This window comes from Saimiri boliviensis, chromosome 11, assembly GCF_048565385.1.
Source record: "Saimiri boliviensis isolate mSaiBol1 chromosome 11, mSaiBol1.pri, whole genome shotgun sequence".
NCBI lineage: Eukaryota > Metazoa > Chordata > Mammalia > Primates > Cebidae > Saimiri > Saimiri boliviensis.
The window spans coordinates 56,071,114-56,098,681 of NC_133459.1; the positions used below are offsets into that span (position 1 = coordinate 56,071,114).

The 27,568-nt window shown below is 38.7% G+C and overlaps 1 protein-coding gene across 2 annotated transcripts in view; it reads right to left on the reverse strand.

Annotated features, from left to right (window-relative positions):
- DAB1 (DAB adaptor protein 1) overlaps positions 1-27,568 on the reverse strand; it is a 1,282,121-nt gene that overhangs the window by 665,523 nt on the left and 589,030 nt on the right. For both annotated transcript variants that reach the window (XM_003921506.4, XM_074380884.1), the window contains exon 3: positions 11,292-11,365. The gene's annotated coding sequence lies outside the window, so the exon portion shown is untranslated. The remainder of the gene's footprint in view (positions 1-11,291; positions 11,366-27,568) is intronic.

The following is a 27,568-nucleotide window of genomic DNA, read 5'->3' on the forward strand; positions in this document are numbered from 1 at the left end:
GTGTCCTCATATGTAACTGATAAAGATAGAAACTTGCAAGGAAACCAGTCTTCAACAATAGGGAAATGACTAAACGAATTACACCGGATCTACTTAATAATGGAGAATTTACTCAATGGAATATTATTCAATCATTTATAATTTTTGTTACTGAGAGTATTTGGCAGCATAGAGAAAACACTTTTGGCATGGGTAAAACAAACTAGGCTTTATATTTGTATGTATAATCTGATACTAGTCATATAAAATGAAATATAAAAATGTATAATGTAAAAACTAAAAGAAATACACCCAAATGAGGGATGATGGTTATATGTTATCTTTTTCTTAATTGCTAAACTCCATGGAATATTTTTAGATTAGTTTTGACACTAAAATTCATGAAAACATAAATAAAAAGGTACTTACAAAACCATGGCATTTTGTTACTTTTGAGTAATAAAAACAATAAATCATGTGTAATAACTTTATTAGAGTTAAATGAGGAGATAAATCAGTGTTTTTTTTTTCATTTTATAAAGTATACTTTTTCAGCAGTTCTGGGTGAGGAGTGTCAGATAATATGTCTGAGATATGTTAAGAATAATGTCCTTTGCAATGGTGTGTAAGTCTCTGCTCTTCCCCAGACCCCAGCATACAAACCATCCTTTTCCCAGTGTCTTTGGCTTAGATCTAGCACAAATGCTCACATCATCATAACTCAGCTTAGGTTTTAACCTCATCTCAATAATCTGTATTGCTGGAGAGAAAGGTCTAATGCTCTGGATAATCACCTATTTCTTAATCCATGGGAATCAAAGACAGTTCATATTTCTGAGGAGTCTGCCTAATAAGCTGGACTTCAGAAGACACCAAAGCAATGAGGGAAGGGATCTGAGGAATACGTAGTTCACCAAATGGCGAAGGCAGGAAAGGGCATTCTAGATAAAAGAAATGGTGTGGAAAGGGTTAGGTCTTTTCTTGTAACAGTCATAGGTAATCCAGCATGGCTGGAAACAAATACAAGCGTGTGAGGGTGGTGGTGGTGGTGGTGGTGGTGGTGGTGGTGGGGTGTGTGTGTGTATGTGTCTGCATTTGTGTGTGTGTTGGAAGAAGGTGGGAATGGAAAGAGAGGATTCTACAGACAAGGCCAGGAACTTTAAAAGAATTTTAGTAAAGAACTTTAAAGTCTCTAATAATGAACTTTTCCAGTTCCAGTAGGCAAAGGGGAGCCACTGAAAAGTTTTAAGCAGAGGAATAGCCTTTTCATACTTGTAATTGAGCAGGATACTCCGGGGGCAGTGTGAAGGAGGGTTTGGAAGGAGTGAGACTAGAGTTGGAGCGCTTGAGAAGCTTTTGAGAAAACAATGCGACCAGGAACTAAGGCAAAGGCAGCAGGTATGCCCACTTTCATCAAATGAATACTTACTGAGCATGCACTGTGTATTGTGCTCAGCACTCAGTTTTCCCTGTGAAAAGGGTTACAGACAAGGTCCCTGACCTCAGGGTGCTTACATTCTAATGTACTGGAAAGGGAAAAAAATGTTTGAGTCTGTTTCGGAGACAGAATCAACAAGTACTCTAGATACTCCCTTCAGTGCTGAAAAGACAAACCAAACCACAAAAATCACATTAGATAGGTCATCTTTCTAAAGCTTGTCATATCCATCCTCCTAATTGCAGATAAGAGAGAGGTGCCCAAAATACTTGGAATAGTCAGGCTTTAGAGGCATGGGCTTTCTCCTTGGCATGTGAAGTTGGAAGCTCTCGGTTTGAGTGGTTCCATCAAAGGCCATAGTCCGCAAAAGCATGGCACAAAAGGAAGCAGAGGCTGTGGGCAGAAGATGAGGAGTGCAGAAGCAGTTCCCTTGTATTACACGCTTTGCTCTGTGTGTCATTTGCTATGTGACTTAATGTGAGTTATTCATCACTTGGGGACTCAAATTCCTCATCTGTCAAAAAGGAAGCTGAAATAGATAATCTCTGAGATTCCTTAGATTTCTAAAATACTCTGACTCATTCTTTCCAGTTGAGGGATATGTTTCCAATGAGGTGGTGCCCTCCGATGAATATTTTATATCTAAATGTGTTATATTAACTTACATTTCTATAATCATTTATACTTTACCAAATATTTTCATGTATATGTTACCTTTTACTCTTCACAAACACTTCTAATTTCCTTCTTATTACAGGTAAAGGAATTGAGGCTAAATGAATGAGAGGGGTGACCCAAGAAACCAAGTCCACATAGCTAACAATTGGCAAAGGGAGCCGTCAGATATTCAGCTTCAAAGCAGGCCCTCTATCCACTTCAAAAAGCTTATTGCACTCCCCTGAGAGCCCATTCACTTGTTCTAATCAATCCATGTTTAGGATGTAACAACTCAAATAGGGTATTAGATAAGTTAAATGGGTTCAGCACTAAGAACTCACTAAAAGAGAAGAATGGCTGCATTTTATTGAACCTAATTTGTGAGCCATCTGGGAGCATTACCTTCAATGGGACACCCAGAACTAGTGTCCCCAGCTAAGACACTGATAAATAAAGACACCAGCATTAGAGTAACATTAGAGCCATGGAGAGGTAAAGAATATAGGGGCATGCAAGCTCAGGAGAGTCTTTTTATTTTTCCTGAATGCACATACAGAAAGAGACATGATTGGCTTAAAGGAAGGCTGCCGTTAGACAAAATTCCTATAGAAATGCCCTTTGGAAGAATCATCTGGCAGCAAACTGGACACTTCCACAATGTTTGGTGTCTGAGTAACTTAATCCTGGTGACTGCGTTCAAACTCACTCCTGGCATTAGTGAGTTAATTAGTGTCGTAATTTCCTCATCCTTAAATCATAATAATTTCCTCTAAGGACAAAATGAGCAAACTGAGGTCTGGGAGTAGAGGTGGGACGGGTGGGGTGGGGTTAGCGCATTGCAAGGGAGCCAGCCAGCAGAGATTTCTGTTTCACACAGGCAGAGATTTCTTATTCTACACCTCACTCCCTTTCCAACTTCTATTTTTTTTTTTTTTTTGAGTATTGCTCTGATGCCAGGCTGGAGTGCAGTGGCACGATCTCGGCTCACTGCTACCCCCAACTCCCTGGTTCAAACTATTCTCCAGCCTCAGCCTCCCAAGTGGCTGACATTACAGGCATGTGCCACCATGAACAGCTAATTTTTGTATTTTTAGTAGAGAAAGGGTTTAGCCATGTGGCCAGGATGGTCTTAATCTCATGATCCACCCACCTTGGCTTGCCAAAGTGCTGGGATTACAGGTATGAGCCACTGCACCCGGCCTGCTCTTATATTCTTATACCTGATTTAGGCTAAGTTCCTGGCTTCTCCATGGATAAATCTCAATGTTCCCTGGTGAAACTCTCTTCCAGTTCCTTCTTTCTATGATTCAGTACTCCCAGCATAATCTCTGAATAATACTTTTGTCAGGCCTACTTGTCTATGATCTGTCCAGAACAGATACTCTGCAAGTCTGGTTGTTGGTATTCAAATCTTTTCCTTTCCCCTCTTATTCTCTATCCTCTCATCCTGTATCCTTCTCTTCCTCCTTCCTTTCAAGAAGTACTTGAGCACTTACAGAGAGCACCTATTCAATTACAGGCTCCGAGACTTAGGGAAATTGTGAGCAGATCACAAATTTCATCCACACAGGTCTGAGTTCAAGTCCTGGTTCAGCAATTCACCAGCTGCATGACTATAAGCAAACTGCTTCACCTCTTTGAACTTCTGCTTCTTTAGTTATAAATGCAGATAACAATAGCTTTCTCACAGATCCAGGGTCTGATTTATCATTATTAGCATATGGAAGTGATTTTTTTTTTTAAGTTCTCAGAGCTAGGTGCTAGAAATAAAGATGCAAAACAAACAAAAAACGACCAAAAATTATGTCTCAGCACCACAGGAAACTGTAAAGATTGAGATAAAAATGAAAACAGACAAATAAATTATTCCATGTTAAGTGATTTAATAAAGAATCTCCTGTTCCCCAAAGGATACAGACATTCCATACAGGAGTATTGCTGGTATTCTTTATCTATTGGAAGCTGACTCCGAGCCCTTAGCTGCCTACTCTGATGTTGCTTGTCCCCAGCAGTAGGGAGCCTGTGTTGACCAGATGCCCTGGAGCACCTCATTAAACACCTGGCACCAGTCTGCAATAACAAGATCCACTTCCCCAGGTCTTCCCTCTACTCTACCTCTTTGCTCAGCCTTCTTGATCTGAGCTTATTATATATCCCCTCCCTCCCTCAAGCCCCGATCTTCTCTCTTATCAACCCTAGGTGTCTCTTGGATCAAATTCATTTTCTCCTCAACACTAAAAATAAAAATCCTCATGTTACAACTCCATCCGTTGCCTGGAGATAACATTTGGCTCTTCACACACAGGCAGACCTTCTCCAGCTGTGCCAATTTAATCCTGTTCTGTTGCTTCCTTCATTTTGAACAGGATACCTTTGGCAGGTGAGATGTTATGAACATCAGCGTGTTAAATCTTTAGTAGAGAATAATTCTCTTGGGCATTTTTTTTTGTTCCATTTCATTTCGTCCCAGATGCTGTCATAATGTCTGCTGATATCTCTAGACTTTCTCCACGAGTTCCTTGGCAATTCATTAGGACCTGTGCCCCTCGCACAAATATTACTTGAGCACCTAGCATGTGCTAGATGCTGGACTACAGCACTTGTTTGATACTTCTAAGATAGGCAGGATGTATGTTTGGGGAGGGCAGTGGGGGAAACACCAGCAATTTCTTCAACTTTGGCAGTTGTTCATGTATAAATGTGTACAGGGGAGCAGAGTGAGGCTTGGTCATCAATGTGGATTTCAGCTGTCACCTTTTATCCTCCGCATCTTTGTCTGGGGGCATATACCTGCCAATTATGGAGCTGTTTTCTAGCCAGGTTTGTGGACTCACAATTGGTTGCCTACGCTGCACTTAAGAATAAGATATTCCTAGAGTTACCTCTTCCCTTTGCATGGAGATACCATCTGCTTGAGAGGTCAGGGGCTCTTGTCTTTGAATGGATAGTTATATGATTCATTCATAACAATTTCATTTGTATATACTTAATTCTATCACTTGGCTGTGTTCCTTTTTAAAAGGCTGTTACTTGGAGCTTTTAGTTCCTTATTTGTAGTCAGATTTATAATAGATTGTTCTGTCATATCTATTTTTACATTTGCTTTTATGTTAGTTTTTAAATGGTTTAAACAAGAGAATATTTAGTTATTCTTTCATATTTCAGTGTTTTCCCATTTTAGTCAGTTTTGTGATTTTTTGATATATAAGTACTTTTGATGTATACTCTTATTTTAAAAGGAACCATTGTATATTCAATTTCTTCAACTTCTTCAAGAAACAATTTGACAAATTTTACTATGGCAGATCCTGAATAATATACAAATTTAGGTTATTACTACTTCAAGATATTTATTTTATTAAAAAATAAGTGTCCTGATTTGCCCCTCCATTATGAATTCTTAAGCTCACACTTGGTCACAATTGGAACTTCCTAACCTAGGCTTGAGCTAATCCGAGATTGGGTAGATGGATTCAAGTTCGAAGGACCTCAAACATCTAGGACTGCTCAGGTTTCAGCGGACTCAGAGAAGGTCTGAAAATACGCTGGTCAATGATTAGTGTGCCTGTTTCTCAACTGAGAAAACTGAGGCCTTTAGAAGCTAAATAAACAAGTGTAGTCAGCACTGCACTTCTGATTCTAAATTCTGTGATTCCCTCGCTTCCCTCTATATCACCTTGTGCCTTGCCAACATTTGGAATCAAGGTATTATCTTCAAAAGGCACAGAAAGGATGAAGAGGAAACAAGTCTGGGGAAATGGAATGGTCAGAAGAGCCTCTCTAGCATAGTACTATTTATGGGATTAATTTTACAAGGATCCTGATTCTGAAGTTCAAAAATGGTGAGAAACTGGAGAGAACGAAATGGAATGGGTGAGGTCTGTGGTAGTGAGAGGCAGTGAGAAGCTTTAGGGCTAATTGGGGCACAAGCTCAGGGCTGAGAGGGGCACAAGTCCAAAAGAGAAAGTAGGATATATTTTGGATTACAAGGATAATTTCTGTTTTGCTGTATTACAGAATAGGGAATTGCAGAGGGGAGCTAGAAAACAAATGGGCTGCCTTATGAAGTAGGGAATTCCCTGTTATAAAAAGCTCATGCCTGTTTGAATCAGTCAGAGTTCAACCAGAGAAGGAGAAACAACCTCCAGCAGATGATGGATATGTGCAAGGACATACGTGTGTATATGCATATATATATGTATATACACACACATACATACACACATATGTACATACACACATATGTAATCTCTTAGTGGTTGGTTCTGCCCCACTGGTGAATACATGAATACATTATATGTAACATACATATGTATTTTTTATATCTATATATGCATTATTTATTTACTAGAGCGATTCAGCCTTATGCAATTGTGGGAGCTGGTTAAGCAGTCTGTAAGTCTGTTGTCTCACATCTGATGTTGGAGTTTGAAGTCCGCTGGGCAGGCCATTAGGAAGGGAAAAATGGATTTAAAGGGAGAGATTGAGAGCAGCCCAGAATCTGGAAGCATGAGCTGAAATCCCGTGACAATAAATGAGAACCCTGGTTTTTACTGCTTCCCAGCTTGATGATATGGGTGACCTGTAGAAGCCAGAGTCCTTTGTCAAAGAGCTAAGCACACACATCTGGACATGGCCATGGAGAAGCTGAAGGAGAATCCAGGGAGGGGGAAGCAGTTGCAGGTGCATATGCTGCTTCATGCCTCCAATGTTCCTCTCGATCCACAGATGAGCAACAGCATGTGAGCTACAGGATGGCTGCCACCTCCCTTCTACCCTCGTGTATTCCCCACGTCCCACTGTGGCCTACCTAACTGAAAACATGCCAAGAAACCAGATTCTCAGTAATGTAATTCAATCTAGTCACATTGGTATATTACAAAGCTACCATGCTATCCAGGAAGGAATATTGTAGCTGGCAGAGGGCTGATTGAGATGCCTACTGGAGGCCCAGAGAAAGCTTAAAAACCTGGCAGGCCTTCTGCCTTTTTAGTGCTGAGGTCATTCTCCAGCCAGGGAGGGTTCCCTGTGCACCCAGGGATTTAGCTGCTGTCAGTGTCTCTGTCCCAAGGGATTTTCATTTTATAAGACCAGCTACAGAGTAGGAAAGAGGCTCCTCAGCTTCTGCCTTCCTTGTGTCAAAAGATCAACATATCTGCCCTTTGCATTTGAAGAGTTTACAATAATATGTGTTTATTATTATGAGCAGTAATAACTGCTAACATTATAAATTGAGACCATATAATGTTCCAGACCCTTTCATATGCATTATTTTAAGTCTTACAGCAATCATTTACGGAAAGTATTATTGCTACCTTCATTTTCCTGATGTGAAACTGAAGTTTAAAGAGATTGATTTGGTCAATGTCAGGCAGCTGTTATATCTTGGGGCAGAGATCTGAATCTAAGACATTCAGCTTTAAAAAGCCACGTCATCACTGCCACCAAAAATAACCGATAAGAAAGGGGAAATTACCTCCTGGTTAAGAGACCTCTCAAAGTTTTTACAGTTGAGGCCTGGGTATCTAGAATCTCCCACTTTCTTTCAAGTTGAAAATGTACAATTCTATGAGAAGGAAGAAGGAAAGTAGAAGGCAAGGTAGGGAAATCAGAGAAAATAAAAACAAAGAGGCATAGAGGAGGCACTAAAGGGGAGAATTGAAGAAGGGGGAGAAAAGGAAAAATAGCAAGAAAACATTTTCCTGTCTTTACCATCTCATTACCTAAATGGGAAAGGCATACTGTCTCATCTCTAACGGCTGCAGATGAACATAAAGATGGACAAATCAAAACAATATAATAAATGAGTAACCAATGGCTCAATTATGCTGAAGACTTTCAAGTAATTTTAAAAGGTAATGGCGAAACAAAACAAAACAAAACAAAACAAAAACACCTCAAAAGAACACTAAGGAATGGGGATAGCTGCGTTAGCGACTATTCGGAATGCATTCTGAGCCTTCTCAGGACAGGTTCCTGGGCTACTACAAGGGTGGCTAATGAGGACAGGCAGGTAGTCTACCATGTTCAAGCCTAGGACACAACAATACCATGAGAGCCTTTGAAAATCACTGAGTGCATGCGGTACAAAACTGGCTGCTGCTGGATATGGTGGCTAATGCCTGTAATTCCAACACTTTGGAAGGCTGAGGCGGGAGAATCGCTTGAACCCAAGAGTTTGAGACCAGCCTGAGCCACATAGCAAGACCCTATCTCTACAAACACATGAAAAAATTATCTGGGCATGACGGTGCATGCCTGTAGTCCTAGCTACTTGGGAGGCTGAGGTAGGAGGATCTCTTGAGCCCAGGAGGTTGAGGCTGCAGTGAGCCAAGATCATGCCACTGCATTCCAGCATGGGTGACAGAACAAGACCCCATCTCAAAACAAAATAAAACAGAAACCCCTAAATACTCTGGTTGCTGAAGAAATACAACAGGCCAAGTGTGTGTCTCTCTAACCAATTGTGGCTCAGTGCTGCTGTATGCAGCTGGTCTTCTGTGGAATGTCTGCCTTGAACCCTTCTCACCCAGAACAGACTGCTCATCATTTGAGGACCAGCTCAAATAACACTCTTTCTTAGCAAAGTCCCAAGCATTGCTCTTCTGGGTTCATTTCTGTCTGCTCTACGTGACTATTGTTTAACTAACTGAGCTTCTTGTGGGGAGAGATTTTATCCGCCCCTTTTTGACATTTCCATTAATGACAGTACACACACCTGGGGAACACTCTGAAGTGTGGAGTCGCTGTACTGCTCCCTATTCTACATGCTTGCCACCTGGGCTACTGAAGCCGGGAAGTCCTCCTTGCAAAGGACTCTCTTTTCTTCTTTAGCTCCACTGACACTGCCCTAGTTTACTTCATCATCTCTTTGCAGGAATAGATGAATAACTTTCAAACATCGCCTCCACTTCCTTCAGCAATGCATAATTTTGTCAGTGATGCACCTTCAAATAAACGATGTGTTTCCATTTCAAAAGCATAGGATGTTTTCCAGTTGGAAAGGTGGTAACCCCTTGGGACTGCCTCTGGAGGTGAGCATCCAGGGGTCCCACCTTCTCCAAGGATAGGCTTCACTTACTTATTTTCTTTTCCCCCAAACCATGTAAATAGTGTCTCCCTAGAGAAGTCCTCAAGTCAACATTTGCTCTTCCTTCTTTGGTTTGCTGATTCACCATTCCTAATTGAACAAGCCGGGAGGATACTGCTGAGCCCCTTAACCTTGACCCAGGCAGGAACACGGAAACCACTGAGTTTCCTCCGTGTTTAAGAATGAATACTTTTAAAACAGAATATACCAATAGGTGATGAGGATACCACACGCCCAAAGGCTATTCCCATCCTTCAAAGCTCTTTTGGCACATTGACCTTCTTAACAATCACAGAAGATAGATATTGCTGTTCCTGCTTTATAAATCATCCAACAGAGGCTGGAAGGACTATGGTGACTTGGATAGGGCCTCATAGGGGCATAATTTCAGAGTGCAGAATAAAACATTGAATTTCTGAGTCTAGGTAAGGCACATGTATGAGAAAGCTTTTACTCCATTGCTCTCAATGCTTACTGATTTTAAACTTTTAAGTCATCACAAATCTATATATTCTCAACCTCTGTCTATAGGCAGAATGCATTAAAGAGATTTATTAGACAGGCAATCTAGAAAAGATGACTGTTTTCAGAAGCTACTGCTCCCTAGCCCTCTGCAGGTAGAAAACCTTAATTTGTCTTCCCATATTCACTCTACCTCAGAGAATAGCTTTGTGGATGGAAAGGCAATAATAAAAGATCAAACTCGGTCCAGCATCAAATGATCAGCCTCTTCTCTCCATTGTGGTAAATTACGGGCTTTCCCTTAGGTCTGGCAGTTACTTACATGGTGAAGCTCATCTGAATAACCTGGGCAGCCTATGGTGGTGGTGGTGGGGGCAAGTGTCCCCCTACCCCGACTCTGTTTTTCATTGAACTCTACTCATTAGAGGAGGCTGGGGTGCAAATCAGCTTAACATGTCAATAAGCCACCAAGGAAATGCAAAAATTGACAGCTGAGGAATCCCAGCTCCCAACCTCCTCCACTACAGAAACCCTCAGAAAAAAGGTTTCTCATCCTCCTCACCAGGTCACTTAAATGAATAGTGACATTTGAGTCCCTCAGAGTAATTAATTTCCTCTGTCTCCAATAGCTTCTCATATTTTTAATGAATTTTTACAAGTCTCAGATCCTCCAACCTCCCTGCTCCTTCTCCAGTCCCGTTGTTCCCCAACGTCCCATAACAAATAGCTCCCACTTGTATTTGCCTTGCAAACTCACATAAACTAGAAATGATAAATACATTATCTGGGCTTTTAATGGACCATTGTTTAATTTTCTATGCTTGTCTGGCTGGGGAAGAGATGAATATTACCTTGTGGAGAATAAGATTTCTATTCCATTTAAGGGGGGTTTAGGGGTAATCTATGGCAGAAAAGCAACGCTCTGTTCATCCTAATAGGCAGCACTGCTAATTAAAAGTGTTGGAAGGGACATCCATCCACTAGTCTGTGATTCATTCAGCATTATCCCTGGTAAACAAGAAATAGATATTGGAATGAATGCTCCTAATTTGTCAAAAGAATAGGCGTTTTCAATTGTGCCTCCCTGGCTCCTGTATGAAGTACATAATTCAGTGTTGCCATCATTTAAAAGTTTAGGACGTCAAAATAACAGCACTTTCCCCTTATGCTCATAAATCTCCAGCTCTGTTTTCCATGTTTCTGCATTTATCTTACATATTGTTTGACTTTATTTTCCACAATTGAGAAGAGTTTCTTCTGCAGATAAATACATTGAGATGGGCGGCGGGGCGGAGAGGCGCATTTAAGAAAGAGAGCTAACATAGTTCTGTTGAAAAGCAAGCCATCCTGAGATGATCTATTAGAAGAGGCTAAAACAGAGGCAGAAAAACCTAAGGATCCTAATGACATTTACTAGGTACTTAAAGAAAAGACAAAAGAGAATCAATATTCTCTTCCTCTAACCACAAACACAAATTCGACTAGAGAAAAGCAACCCAAAGCACCAATTCCAAAGGCTCCATGAACCCCCTGATGTGTTTCAAGCAGGAACACAAAATACAAAAGCTACCACTTTGAGAGAACCCAGAGACATTTGTGGGAAATTTTTCCAAAGAGAAAGATTTTTCTCGTACCAGCAATACCCAGCCAGACTCAAATATTTACCTTTGTGTTGTGCAAAAGAGTTCTTCAATCATGGAGACTTAGAGCCAGGGCTCACCACCATGTCTTGCTGAGTGCTGAAAACAAACAAAACATGATATTAAAAAAAAAAGTAAACATTAATTATTGAATGGTCTTGTTTTTCTTCTCTATCAGTCAAGAAACATTTACTAACTTCCTACCATACAACAGACACTGGGAATAGAGAAATGGATAAAATAAAAATACGACTGACAAAAAAGTCAGATATAGACCATTGTGCATGTTAGACAAGAGGTAGTCACAGAATGCCTCTTAGAGTCAGGATACTTGTGTGTGTTTGTATCTGAGACACATACATATGCACCTATATGCATATCTACACAGACATCAAAGATGTTAAGAATTTTTAAAGAACTTCCCCACATTGTAATTTGTCTGACTTTCTAAAGGGCTTGGGCTCTTGCTCTGTGTTCAGGAAAGAGGCAGGCACTGGATAAAATGTTGAGTCTTAAAATCAATCAGACCCTCTAATCTGTAATTCAGTTTCTGGATTCCTTCTCCTTCTCCTTCTTCTACTTTTTTAAATAGACAAAGTCCCATTCTGTTGCCCATGCTGAAGTGTGCAGTGCAGTGGTAGAATCATGGCTCACTGCAGCCTCAACCTCCTGGGCTCATGCAATCCTCCTGCCTCAGCCTCTCAAGTAGCTGAGACTACAGGTGTGTTACCATGCCTGGCTAATTTTTGCATTTTTTTCTATAGAGACGGGATTTTACCATGTTGCCCAGGCTGGCTGAATTCCTTCTTAAGGAAAAAATTATAAATGCAGACTGGTATTTATGCACAGGGATATTCATCACAGGGTCATTTGTAAGAAGGAAACACCCAATAGAGGAATAATAAAATGAATATTGGTATTTCTACATAGGAGAATAATATGTACACATAAAAATAATTTTGTAAATGTTCAAGATAAAGAATATATATTTTGTATAACAAAATTGTTGATAAAATTTAAGCTCATCTATGGGTTGGTCCTTAAAACTCACAGTGGTCATCTTTGTAGTATGATTGTAGATTATTTTCTCTTGCTTCCTTATGCTTTCTAAATTTTCTACAGAGATCATGCATTATTTTTCCAGACAGAAAATAAGCAAACAGAAGTTTCAGCTCCAATATCACAATTTCTGTACCACTTCTCTCAATTAGTTGAGGACTCTCTATTCCCCCAAAATACCTCCATTCTGAAGGTAACACTGCACAGGAATTACCCATTTTCATCTCTGCCTCCCTTGGTTTTGAGTTCCTCTGATGACGTTTTTATGCCTTATTAAACTTTGTTTCCCATGAACCTATTCAGAGAATGGCACAATTGCCATTCCATCAATGTGTGTTGTCTAAGGGAGGAATGAGTGCATGAATGAATGAACAAAAGAATTAATTAATGAAATTGACCTGACTAAAATTATATTAAGAAAATTGTTCATTCAAAATAATCAGTGACAATAAAAAGTGATGTTCCATTTGGATTCATAAAAGATACAAGAAGATGGAAAGTAGAGAGGTAGCAATTTTTCAGAGAAGTCAGTAAAACTAAAAAAAAAAAAAGAGCTTATGATTAAAAATATATACACACACAAACTAAATATAATGAAATATCACAGCCTAGTGATTTTCCAATGTACTCCAAGACCAAGAATCTGTTTAAGGCAGAAATATTTATCTAGTAAAAATACTCCATTATAACAACTCAGTTATTTTACAGATTTGGAGTTACATACACATAAACCGAGTAGAGGCTTGTTATCAGTTTTAATCAGAAATGCCTGGTTGACTCCCTGTTCAAGGGAATAAAAGTTACAGGATAGATTATTATAGTGTTTTTTTAGAAATTCAACTTAGTCTACTCATAAAAATAGTGATATATAGCCAGGATATTAGTATACAGTAACATTTTTCTGGAGATAGACCTGGTTTGCATCTCATTTTTGTCGTTTAAGGGTTAGGTAATCTTTTTTTTTTTTTTTTTTTTTTTGAGACGGAGTTTCGCTCTTGTTACCCAGGCTGGAGTGCAATGGCACGATCTCAGCTCACCGCAACCTCCGCCTCCTGGGTTAAGGCAGTTCTCCTGCCTCAGCCTCCTGAGTAGGTGTTAGGTAATCTTAAGCAAGTTATTGAACCTCTCTAAGCCTCAGTTTTCTTATATGTGAAGTGGGATAATAAGTCCAACCTGATAGGGTTATTGTAGAAAACATACATACAAATGACAGAAAGCAAGGAATTCAAAACAGCTCCAAGTTCGTGTCTCTTTATGTAAAGACCCAGAGCTCTTAAACACACACCGATCTTCCTTTATATTATATACTATAAAGTATGCTAAGCACTATATACATATTTTCTCATTTAATCCTCATTATATTTGTTATTAGTGAAACTTCCTTTGCAAAAATCCTATCAGGGGGAAAATTATGGCAGTGGGGTTGATCTGACCCGGCCAACTCCCTTCTTGCTTTAGTCTTCAAGCTGACCTTAATAATTCCTGGATTTAAACCGAGGTAACTGTGGGAGAAATTTAATTTACAGTTTAAATGATAATAGCCTTCCCAAAACCCAACTGCCCTTGTAAAGTTAACGAGAGACCAGAAGGCTAGGAGGATAGAGGAACCTGAATTTTGCTAAGGTGTAGACAAATGCTTGCCAGCCATTATTTCAAAGTTCACAAGATATATGACTTCCCTAATTACTTCTGCAGATACCATCACTATTGCAGAATCTAAGATTGGCCTGTTGAAATATCTTTTCAGATTTTTTGCATGTCTGATGACTGATGGCTCCACTTGGAACCAGCAACCATGCCTGTGACCTCACCTGTGACCAGCACTGCAGAAGGACTATTTCTCACACCATATGATTGTACCCCCAATCCATCAGCAGCAAGCACCCATCGCTCTAGCCACTCTCACTCCTTTCCCCAAACTACCTTTGAAAAATCTTGCTCCAAAATGCTCTAGGAGGCTGATTTGCCTAATAATAAAATCTCAGACTTGCGTTAGCTGGCTCTATGTGTAAAACACTCTCTACTGCAATTCCCCTGCCTTGATAAATTGGCTCCATCTAGGCAGCAAGCAAAAATGTAACCACTGGGTGGTTCCATTAGGAGGTCCTTTTTTCTACTTTTAATCCTTCTGACTTCCGAAAAATTGGTAGAAATGTCCCCTCTCATTTCTTACTTTAGTTATTTAATTCTTCTCTCATTTTGTTCTCCATCTAGCTAAAGATTTGTAAATTTTGTTGATCTTTTTTTTTTTTTTTTGAGACGGAGTTTCGCTCTTGTTACCCAGACTGGAGTGCAATGGCACGATCTCGGCTCACCGCAACCTCCGCCTCCTGGCTTCAGGCAATTCTCCTGCCTCAGCCTCCTGAGTAGCTGGGATTACAGGCACGCGCCACTATGCCCAGCTAATTTTTTGTATTTTTAGTAGAGACGGGGTTTCACCATGTTGACCAGGATGCTCTCGATCTCTCGACCTCGTGATCCACCCGCCTCGGCCTCCCAAAGTGCTGGGATTACAGGCTTGAGCCACCGCGCCCGGCCATTTTGTTGATCTTTTTAAATAACCAACTTGGTTTCATTTATTTTCTCTGTTGCTTTTCCATTCTCTATTTTGTTTATCTTATGTTTACACTTTAAGAGAAAATTGATGCTCAATATCTGAGTCAAGATTCAAACTTGGAATGTCTGGTTCCAAAGCCTAATCTCATTAACTGTTATGAAAAGAAGGCACTGAATTTGGGTTTGGACACAGGCTTTGACTCACACAAAGTTCAGTTCACAATTTTACCTTGTTGCATTATATTATTTGGAATTCAACAGCTTGAATTTTATTCCTTCTTAAGTCACACTTAAGTGCCTCCTACTTATTTTCTTATTAAATATTTCAAGCATGAACCTGAATATAGGCATAATTATAACAAACACCTATGTACTGATAGCAGCTTGGTCAGATATTATTGTTCTATGTGCTCCAAATCTTTTTTTTTAATAATAAAATATTGTAGATATAAACAAAGACTCATGAATTCCTTCCCAATTCTGCAAAGATAACAACTCTCCTAAATTTTCATACATATTTTTCTGTTTCTAATACACATCTGTATTCACAAACAATATATACTACTGGTTTGCATGTTTTAAAACTTTGTTTAGATGGTATCCTAACTGTAGGCATCCATTTAAAGCCTATTTTTCCCAATATTATATTTTCAAGATTTTGTCCATCAGATAAAATTTGTTTAACATGTAGATAGTATTTTATCATGTGTTTATATTTTGGCCTGATGATACATATTTGATGGATATTTGGCCAGTTCCCAAATTGTGCTAACACAAATAATGCTTCAGTGGACAATGTATACTCCTTAGGTACCTATGTGTGAGATTTATCTGTGGACTTGCTGCACCGCAGAGTACATGCATCTTCAAAATTATTAGATGTTGCATTATTAGACTTTTTGTTTGAGTTGGAGTCCCACTCTGCAGCCCTGGCTGGCATGTAGTGGGACTATCTCTGCTCACTGCAACCTCTGCCTCCCTGGTTCAAGCAATTCTCCTGCCTCAGCCTCCCCGGTAACTGGGATTATAGGAGCCCACAACCACAACCAGCTAATTTTTCTATTTTTAGTAGAGAAAGGGTTTTGCCATGTTGGCCAGGCTGGTCTCAAACTCCTGACCTCAAATGATCTACCTTCCTCGGTCTCCCAATGTGCAGGGATTACAGGCATGAGCCACCACTCCTGGCCTATTAAATGTTGCCCTATAAAGTGACAGCAGCATTTATACCACTCCAGCATCAGTTCACATCAATACCAGCATTTGGTATTGTCAGATCAGATTTAAACATTTCTCCAGTTTGACGGATGTAACTTATTGTGCTTTAGCATGTATTTCTCTACATGCTGAAATAAAATAGTGAAATAGAACATTCTTTTGTAGTTTATTTAATTGGCCATTTAGGTTTTCCCTCCAGTGATTTGCTTTTTCATATGTTTTCAGATGCTCATTTTTCTATTGGGCTGCTATGGAACAGAGATGACACACGTCAAAAAATAATAAGTAAATAATAAAGAGAGAAAGAGTGTAACACCTAGTATATCAGACGGTCATATATGCCATGGTAAGACTGGAAGCAGAGAAGGGGAAGAAAGAGTGCTGAGGATAAGAGTTGAATTTTAAATGGGGTAGTTAGGGGAGGACGTCACCAGAAACTGACATTTAGCAAAGTCCTAAAATAGGTGTAGGCACAAGTCATAGAAAGAGGGACCCTAAGTAGAGGAAAGAGCAAAATGGTAAAATGATAATATTTGACAAAGATATGTGGTGGTACGCTGGGGCTTGTTATAATTATGTTCTGTACTAAATTTGTTTGCTTTCAATAGTGACTTTTATGTGGGTATATATGTTGAAAATATTTTTCCTAGTGTGAAGCTTTTGTTTAAAACGATATATTAAACTTTTAAAATTTTAATGTAATGAATATATTAGTATCTCCCTTTAAGGTAGATGCTTCTTTTTGGTTTTATTTAATAAATTATTTCCTACATCTGGGTCATAAAGACCTATATATAGACCTATAGTTACTTCTAATATTTCTTAAGTTATTATTTTGATATTATTTATATAAGATCAGGATTAAGTAATTTTTCTGTATAGCTATGCTTTGTCTTGGTACCATTTATTTCTCATTTCATCATTTCTATATTGAAATAATGTATCTGTCATAACAAAGTTTCTAATATGCACAGTCTGTTCTGGGGCTCTACATTTTGTTCCACTAGACTAGTTTTCTGTTTCTGTACAAATATTCATACTATCTTAATTACTATAATTTTATCCCAAATTTTCATAGCCAATAAGACGTATCCATCCATTCATCAACCAGCTATCCACATATCCATCCATCTATCCATCCATCCATCCAAACTGTCCATCCATCCATCTATCCAGCCAGTCATCATACATATAACCCATCCACCTATTCATTCTCCACCCTACATACTTCATCATCAATCAACCATCCATACTACCATTCATCCTCCACTCTTCATCCTTCATCATTAATCATCCAACCATACACCCTTCATCATTCATTCATCCATCCACCCATCCATCCTTTCATCTACCCATACATCATTATTCATTCATAGTTTTTGAGCATCTAATTGTACCAAACACTGGTTTAAACACTGGGGATTTAATAAGAAACTAGACTTACATTTCTACCCTTAAGGAACTTGCATTCCAGGGGACAGAGAAAGCCAATAAACAAATAAATAATTGAATATAGGGTATGTCAGATGTCAATAAGTGCCATGGGGAAACACAAAGCAGGGAAAGGGGATCTGGTACATGTTAGTGGCAGAAATAATACACAAACTACAAATCCAGTGGGACAAAAAGTAATTTCTTTTAAATACATACTAGAAATTTAGAGTTTAGAGAAAAATCTAAAATGCTCATGTTTGGGATCTGGCATTGCTTAACAACTTTCGGTGAAGAATCTCTACCTCTAATGTGGTAAAAAATTTAACAAGTTCTTTCCAGGCTGTGACTATGTAAGAAAATCTGTTTTCAATGGTCTGAATGTTTGTGACTCTCCACCCCTGTTAAATTCATATGCTGAAATTGTAACCCCCAATATGATTGTCTTAGTAGGTGGGGCCTTTAAGAGGTGATTAGGTCATGAGGGTGGAGCCATCATGAATGGAATTAGTGCCCTTATACAAGGTACCCCAGAGATTTTGCTCACTCTTTTTCTGCTGTGTGAGGATACAAGAAGTTGGCTGCTGGCAGCCCAGAAGAAGGCCCTCACTAGAACCCAACCATGGTGCCACCCTGGTCTCAGGCTTCCAGCCTCCAGAAACGTGTGAGATAAGTATTGTTTTTTAAGCCGTGATATTCTGTTACCCAAAACACTATTTTAGTCACCCCAAATGAGAGGCCTGAGTACACACACATTCTATTAGGTTGGTGCAAAACTAATTGTGCTATTTTTTTTTTTTTGTCCTCACTTCAGGAGCACATATACTAAAACAGTAATTATGTCTTTTGCCATTATGTTTAATGGCATAAACCATGTTAATGGCAAAAACCACAATTACTTTCACACTAATATAATATTTGGTCTTTTATTGTGGTCTTACACATGACATAGGTCTTGGACCAGAATGTGACTGCAGTTTGTTAGCTGAGAGGGTCTGGAAGCCTAGAAAAGTTTCTGCCTTTAGATCTTGGGATAAGCCCAAAGTTCTCAAACACCACTCCCAGAAAAGCCACAGAAATAAGCTGTTCACAGATACTACAGAGTGACATGTTTGCCTTCCAATCACAGGGTAAAAAAGACAATAGATAATTGCTTTTCACTTGTTTTTTTTACCCCTGCTTTTACATCTTCTTTGATTATGATTACTACCTTATATGAAAATTTAGCATATTTTCTTAATAACATGTGAGCTCTGTGTGATTCTGGACAAGTTGTTTCCCCTTTCTAAAGTTTAGTTTCCTCCTTTAAAATGGGAGAATATATAATTACAGGCTTGTTGTAACATTAAGCACTATTTTGAGAGACCTTAGTATAGTAACTAGTGTGTGATAGGCATGGAATGAATGGCAGGCCTTGTAAAAGGCTTATTATACAAACACTTATATGTATTTGCAAAAGATCTCCAAGACATCTCCATGCTCTGGCACCTGCCTGGGTTTACAACCCTAGCACCTCTGAGGCCTGGTCCTTCCTGTCTGAGCCATATAGTGGGTGAGTGTATGAATTAAGACCACAAGTCTCAATTCTGGCCCTACCACTTAATGATCATCAACACATGAGGACTGCCTGTGTCTCAGTAAAAGCCACCATATATGTAAGCAGCATCATGTTAGGGTTACCTCATCTGCACATCCCCAAAAACTCTATACTGTTGGATGAGGGTAGCAGAGGCAGCATGTACACAAATTATATCTAGTATTCTAATATGCATATATCCAATCATAGCAAAAGTGTGAGCAGTAAAACCCCTAGGGGAACCAATCACAGTATGGGAGTTCCCCACTGCAGAGTGTGAGAATCCTGAGCTTTCTTAGCTCCCACTGCAGGGACCCACTGACCTTCCTCCTTTCTAATGTTCCAGCCAGTGGCCAGTCAGATATATGGAACTTGATTTGAAAAGAAACCTCATGCTGCATCTAATCTGCAGTGACAGTTTAGCAGCAGACAGGTCAGTGAGAGCATTCATATCTGCAAGGCCAACTAGTAGACAAGTAGAGGCATCTAGAAGTTAGTCTGACATCTAGATGAAGTTATTCTAACTTTAGAACTTTAGAATATAGAGACCCTTTACCTCCACTCCAAATGAATACATTCATGTGTATAGTGCACATTAATAAGAAAGAAAATTTAATCAAGAGAAGCTCAAAACTTTGTTAGGTCCTTCTTTGCTATGTTGAATCACTCTAGAATAAATACGAATAATTGAAAAAAATTTGTCTCTGGTTGGGTTCTGCTGATTACATAAAAGACAGCAGATGGATGTAATATAGTTCATAAATCTTAGACCCCTAGTAGCTATGACAAATTGACTCACCTATGCATTTACTGAGTCATCCATTGATCCTTCCTTTTCTTCAACAGATGTTTATTGAGCCCCTTTTATATTCCAGACACAGTTCTAGACCCTGGTGATATACTGGTGCTCACGGTCAAATGAGTACAGACAAGTAAACAATGACGAGGATATAAGTACTGGCAGTTATGAGAACACACATGGAACCACATTGGAGGAAAGTCCACGTACACCAAACACAACTTTGGTACGATTGCCCTTTCTGTTTCACTGACTCTGTGTTTTTCAGCACCTCTTCCACCACTGCTCCTCTGCCCTGAAGTGTTCCAGTGTCGATTGTTTTTGTATTGATTTACCTGTATTATTCTTTGCTTTGCAATCTTTTTTTTTTTTTTTTTTTTTTTGAGACAGAATTTTGCTCTGTCATCAAGGCTGGAGTACAATGGCATGATCTCAGCTCACTGCAACCACCTCCTCCGAGGTTCAAATAATTCTCATGCCTCAGCCTCTGAGTAGCTGGGATTACAGGCATGTGTCACCACGCCCAGCTATTTTTTTATTTTATTTTTTAGTAGAGATGAGGTTTTGCAGTGTTGGCCAGGCTGGTCTGAAACTTCTGTCCCCAAACAGATAACCTCTACCTTCCAAAGTGCTGGGATTACAGGTGTGTGCCACTGCATCCAGCCTCTTTGCTTTGCTCTTAATCTTGATGGATTATGGACAACTCAGCTGTGACTTCCAATGCTTCTATGCACATAGTTTTCCACATTCTCTGGAAATTCTCATTTTAGGCACCTTATTTCTGTTCCCTGGGAACCCCAGTCCTATCCCTTTAAGCCATATGAAACAGCCTGTCTGTGGACCAAATTCCAGGGCGACTCCTGGGCGAAAATTCTTTTGCCCCATGACCTGACATCTTTGGTCATGCCTCCTGGAGGCACGAGTCCCCAGCACAGGGCCACCTGCCACATGTATCTGATGGCTGAAATTAAGGGCAGCAGGGCAGAACGCGGATCTGCTGATACCACAGTTAGATAAGCTTAAACCAAGGTTGTAAAACACTCCTGGGAGAGCACACCAGTAAATTGTCCTACTAATTAGTTTATTATTTCATTTGAGAGATCAAATACATAAATAAAATTAATAAACCCTGCAAAATAAGTGCAGCACTGGAAATAAAAAGTATTTCTCAGGTCATTGCCTTAAACATAGATATTACATGCTAGAATAATGTTAACACAAGAAAAACAAATCACGCTGCCTTATAGGCTGGAACGTACCAGCAGCAGCTGGGGTTTGAGGGGTGGCTGGCAAGCTTTCGGATAGGTCAGGAAACATGAACGGTGTTCTCTACTCTGTCATTACTTGCTATGTGACCTTGAATAAGTCAATTTCCTCCCCTTCCCCTACCAGTGTGCTCATTTACTCATAAGTAAAACAAAGAGTTTAGACTATTTCTGAGGTTTGCTTCAGCTAGGAATTTAATGGTTATAAAAACCAAATAAAAAAAAGATGGGGGTTGGGCACAGTAGCTCACATCTATAATCCTAGCACTTTGGGAGGCTGAGGTGGGCAGATTGAGGTCAGGAGTTCGAGACCAGCCTGACCAACATGGTGAAACCCGTCTCTACTAAAAATACAAAAATTAGCCAGGCATGGTGGCACATGCCTGTAATCCCAGCTATTCAGGAGGCTGAGGCACAAGAATCACTTGAATTTGGGAAGTGGAGGTTGCAGTCAGCAGAGATCGCACTATTGCATTTCAACCTGGATTCAGCCTGAGCAGCAGAGCAAGGCTCTGTCTCAAAAAAAAAAAAAAAGATGTATAATTATGAGCTTAGTCAATAAAGAATAATAAAAATAAAATAAAATCTGAGAATCCATTATAATATTCCTATATGGATTTAAGAACTTGGACAGATATTAGATAATATCTAACCCAATACTTTATAAAATGAAGGGAAAGGGGGACTGAGTTTGCATTCATGCAGAGCCTACTATATGCTAAGAGCTTCTCATATCAATCCCAATAAATAAGCTCAGAGAACAAATAAATCATAACCAAATCCACACAGATAACAGCAAAACTAGGCTTTCTACTCTTAGTCAAAGGCTTTTTCACCAACCTGTGTCTGATCATTCAGCCTCTTCTTGGGGCTCTAGGCACAGGTTGCTTATACCATCACCAGCACTAACGGGACTCTTGAGAGATATCAAGGGTAGTGGGCCATGTGTTCTAACCCTTTTGTATACCATACACACAAGTATAGATGGCAAAAGGAATAGTGCAGGCAAGATGGAGAGATCAGCTTAAGTGATTGCTCCCAGGCACCTAAAGACATGCTGTGTAACAGATTCTCCCTTTACACTGAAGCACTCGTTCCTCTGAGGCTGGGAGGGCTGCCCTCTGAAGCTTGGATATAAGACTGTGGCCTCCTAGCTTCAATTTGGCACAACTCTGCAGGTCATCTCAGCTTCAGAGCTTCCCACGGAATTGACCGAGACCTTTACTGTAACTGCATCACTGTTTAGCTTCCCACTCTGACCGGCCCTGATACCTTCACCCCCTAGTAAACTTTCCATGTGCAAATGTATCTCAAAGCCAGCTTCCTAGGAAAGTGAACTTGCAAAACAAATAATTCAACTCAGGTAAATACGTAGAAAACAATGGTGCATTTGTAGAGAATAAGAAACTTGCAAACAAATCATTTCTCATGATGGGACTTCTGGCCTTGGATAGTTTGGGCAAAAGAAAAAAAAATAGGTACTAGTAAAGAAATTGTCTCACTCTGTCTAAAGTACTCCCTGCTAGAGGGGATTGAGATCTAAAGGATCAGTTAAGGCAGTGAGGCAGATTGCTACAATGCAGGCACTGCGTTGTCTTGAAAAGGATGGGATCTATGGCTCCAAATGGAGTGCAGTCATAGGATGGCTCTGTTTGTGCAACCTTGACTATTATACTGAACCTCACTAGCCTTGGTGTCCTTAACTTTAAAATGGGGATGATTACTATTTTGCATGACTATTATGACACTCTGCTACCTCCTTGACACCAGACCCTTTCTATATAATTATTCCCAGAGATAAATGCTGCAACTTTACAGGATAATTATTTCACCCAAGGGGTCTTGGAATCTCTCTTGTGCAGCCTTTAGCTTGTCTTGGAACTCACTAGAAGATAGCGTACAGTTGTGTCTTGGTATCTGCAGGGCACTGGTTCCAGGAACCTGCATACCAAAATCCATGGCTGCTGAAGTCCCTTATATAAAATGGAGTAGTGCTTCATATAACCTACATACATCCTCCCATATACTTTAAATAATCTCTAGATTACTTATTAATACTTAATACAATGTAAATGCTATGTAAATAGTTATGTTGTAATTTAAAATTCAGGTTTTTTTGCTTAAATTTTGTATTTTTATTGTTGTATTGTTACTTTTATTGTTTTAAAAGCATATTTTGGATTCGTGGTTGGTGGGACCTGCGGTTGGCGGAACCAGTGGATGCGGAGGGCTGACGCCATGGGCTTCTGGTAGAGCGTAATAATGGAAGGAATGGTCCTGGTGATTTTTGGCCTCATGATTAAAAGGAATTTTGGGACTTGAGGGTGACTATAAAGATAAAATATCCTCAGATTTGGAGGATACATAGCCTCTCAATTGTGATAGCCCAGTCAGAAGACAGTCAGAGATTCCTAGATGCTCAGGGTTTGCTATTAAGTTTTCTCCCCTTCCTCCACTTTATTTTTGGGTAAAGAAAAAAAAGCTCTATTAGCTACAAAAGCACGTCTAGAGATTGTTATATCACTCATTCATTTGGTACCCACATAGGCAGGTCAATGAGACAACCACTTTTTATAATCATGTGCAAAATATTATGGAAGCACAGTGAAAAGAACATTTAGCATGAAGGCAGAACTGGGCAAAAATGAAATAGCTTCTTAAAGAGGTGATGCTTGAGCTGAATCTCATCTAGATTCTTAGATGAGAAAGAGACTAGTATAGTCCAGATGGGCAAGGGAATGGTGTGAGCCAGATGGAGAGACTAGCTCAAGTTCTTGCCTCTAGGAGTCAAAGGACATAGTATATGGACAGATCACCTATGGGAAATGCAATAATAGCTGGGGAGAAAATCATCTGATATTCATTCTCAGTACTGACTTTCCAAATTCTTTCTGTTTTTCCTCTACCAATATTTGAGCATCCTTCTGTAATTTGGACTGCCATGTTTGATACTGAATTCAATTCACCTAAGCATTTGAAGAAATTTTCACTTCCTCTTAAAGGTGGTGTATTCGTGCATTCTCACATTGCCATAAAGAACTACCTGAAACTGGGTAATTTATTTTAAAAAGATATTTAATTGACTCACAGTTCCATAGGCTGTATGGAAAGCATGGCAAGGGAGGCTTCAGAAAACTTGCAACCCTGACTGAACGCAAAGGAGAAGCAGGCATTCTTACATGGCCAGAGAAGAAGAAAGAGAGAAGGGGAGTTGCTACACACTTTCAAACAACCAGATCTCATAAGAACTCACTCACTATCATGAGAACAGCAAGGGGGAAATTCGTCCTCATAATCCAATCACCTCCTACCAGGCCCCTCCTCCAACACTGGAGATGACAACTTGATGTGAGATTTTGGCGGGGACACAAACCAAACCACATCAGGTGGGTACATAGAAGCTTAGAGGGAAGAAGGAATTTGTCCAAAGTTATACATTCGTGAAAAGTCAAGACGGGAGTCAAAGGATTTCTGGCCTCAGATCATGGTTTTCTACTACGTGTAACCTGAACATGTATGATTTGATGTTTTCTGTGTCTCACCACACTGTACAATACTTTACTTTGTTAATTATAAATTTTAAATTGTCTGCAGTTATGAGAATAGAACATCTTTCCCTCCTAATATTTTCTTTTTTTTTTTTTTAAAAAAAAAACACAACCTATTGTCCAATGTTGAATAATGGGCATATTAAGATATATCTCAGGCTTTATACAGAATAACTGCTGGGCTTAATTTATATTATTTTATAGTATGCATGTGATGGATCCTTATTAATATTAAATTTTTCTGTGTTGGGATGCTATGTATAATTTTACAATGGCCTAATTTAAATAAACAGGAACTGAGAGAGACTGAAGGCTGCAACTAGAACTCATGTTGAGTTCTCTAAAGCCAGTTGTAATGTAAATGCAAACGCAAGAGAAAGTTGATAGAAATGGGGTATGTAGGACCACAATTCATTTGAAGTGTTAGAGTTTATAAGCAGGCCCTACGGAGGTAAAAATGCATTCCTTTGGAGTGAAACAGATCTCAATTCTACAACTTCACTGCTGTCTTACCTAGAACAAACCCCTCAACTGTTCTGAAGCTGTTTCCTCTTCCACAAAATGAGGCTGTTCTGGAATTAAATGAAAAAAAAAAAAAAAGATGCTGGCAAAGGTTTGGGACACGTAAGCATTTGGTAGATACACTGTTGTTAGTTATCTAAGCCACTGTCTCCACTTCTTCACTTGATCTGGAAAATATCACTTTGTGGCACCAAGGACAAGTTGACGCAGACAAAGCAAATAAGGGATTTTTCAAACTCAATTTCCTCCAGTGCATTTAGGAATAAAGCTATACTCATATATTCAAATAACTCTTAGATTTGTAGACTGTGAGCTATCTACTCTGGAAATCTGAATGCTTGGCACATTGTATATTGATTTATCTTTCTTTTCCAATACATGTATATCAAGGTAAATTGCTCCTTTTAAATTATTTCAAGTGTTATGTAAACAGTTACAACTTTATGTCAACATAAACCCAATGCCATAAACTTAAGAAATGGGTTTGAAAGACAATTTGATAATATATAATAAAAACCTGAAAATTTGCTTAAGTCTCCTTTTAGAGAACTTCATCCTAAGGAAATAATTTAACAATTATGGATGGGTCCAAAGATTCAGCCATAAAGATATCTATACATCCTTATTAGAGTAACGTGAGAAATAAAGTAGTTCAATAATAGTCTGAATAAATAAATTTTTATTTCTATTATAAAGCCATTGAGTGATAATAAAGAATATCTAATGCCATTGGAATGTTTTCTTGACATTTTTAGTAGGGAAGAAAACAGGACAGTCGAATGTATAATGATGAGCCTTCCTTTGTAAAAAATACTTAAGTATATAAGAAAATGATGAAAGAAAATACATCAAATGTTGTGAATAGTTACCACTGAATACTAAGAGTGGGACAATTTTATTTTCTTCTTTTTGCTTATTTGTATTTTCTAAAATTTCTACCATATTTATTATTACTTTAGAGGGCACTGTCCTTCTGAAATTGATATTAAAACCCATGCTATAAACAATTTGAAAACCCAAACAACATCCTGAAAAAGCTTATTTCTATAAAAATATTTGATAAATGGAATGTTTCTTTTATAAAAAGTAAAGCAAATTAATAATAATATTGTGATACCTCAATATAAATAAATAAAAGATATAAATAAAATGCTTAATACAATGAATAAACAAGCCTGTGGAAATAGTTAAATTGAGAAGCAATCAAATACATGAAAATTAACAAAACTTGTTGGCTTTTAAAAACATAGTTAAGTTAGTATAGTTTAAATAGAAAGGGACAACTAGTTAATAGTGCTAGTAGGGAGAGAAATAGTCTTTTGCATATATTTTAGGTAGAAGTTTAAAATGGTACAATATTTTTCTAAATACCTAAGCAATGTGTATCAATAGCCCTAAACAAATATTTGTAACTGTTGACTGACTAAATAATTTTACTTTTGGGAAATTTTGAATAGAGAAATCTCTAAATACAGAATCCATATGGTGAACAAAAATATTCTGTGTAGCATTACTTCTGACAGGATAATTAGAAACAACTTAAATGCCTATTTGTAGGGGAGATAGTGACATTTTCATTTCAGAATAGCATGTAGCTAGTACAGCAGTATTTAAGGATGCTTTGTAGTAAAATACAATGTGTGTGGTATTTTAAGTGAAAAAGCATGACAAATATGTATGTGTACACTCAAACATACACATATACCTACACACATTCACAAAGAAATAGATTTGTTGTTTTGGGGTTATAGAATTGAATTTTTTCTTCTTCCTGTTTTTTTTTTTTTTTAATGGTTGTGTGAGTGTGTGTGTGTGGGTGTGTGTGTATGTGTGTGTTTGTGTGCATGTATGTATTTTTCAAATTTCCTTTAATGAGTATAGGGTTAGCTTTTCAATGTGGCAAACGCCCTTTATGAAATAAAAATAGAAAACTTTTTGATATTCTTCTGCCCTTAGGAAAATCTAGAGGAGCTAGCATTTAACATAAAGCTGGGTAGAGGAATATCTGCCCATTTGTGTGTCTAAGTTAAAAAAGTTGCTAGAGGAAAAACAAAGCAATAGAAGTTAAAGGTAGTTTGCAATCAATTTAAAGTCTGGTTGATATCTTAAATCAATTTTATGAGGAGCACATTCAGCTGTAGAAAACCATGCAAGGAAATAGGAAGATAAATTATATTTCTTTATCTTTAAAATGTGTGCTTAGGGAAAAAAAGGAGGAGGGTGACCACAATGAACAGAAAAGACTTTAGAATAGAATATCAAATCAGGCACACATAATATAATTCATTAATGTTCTTCCCTCAACTAATTCAGATTTGTAAAGCAAATTGG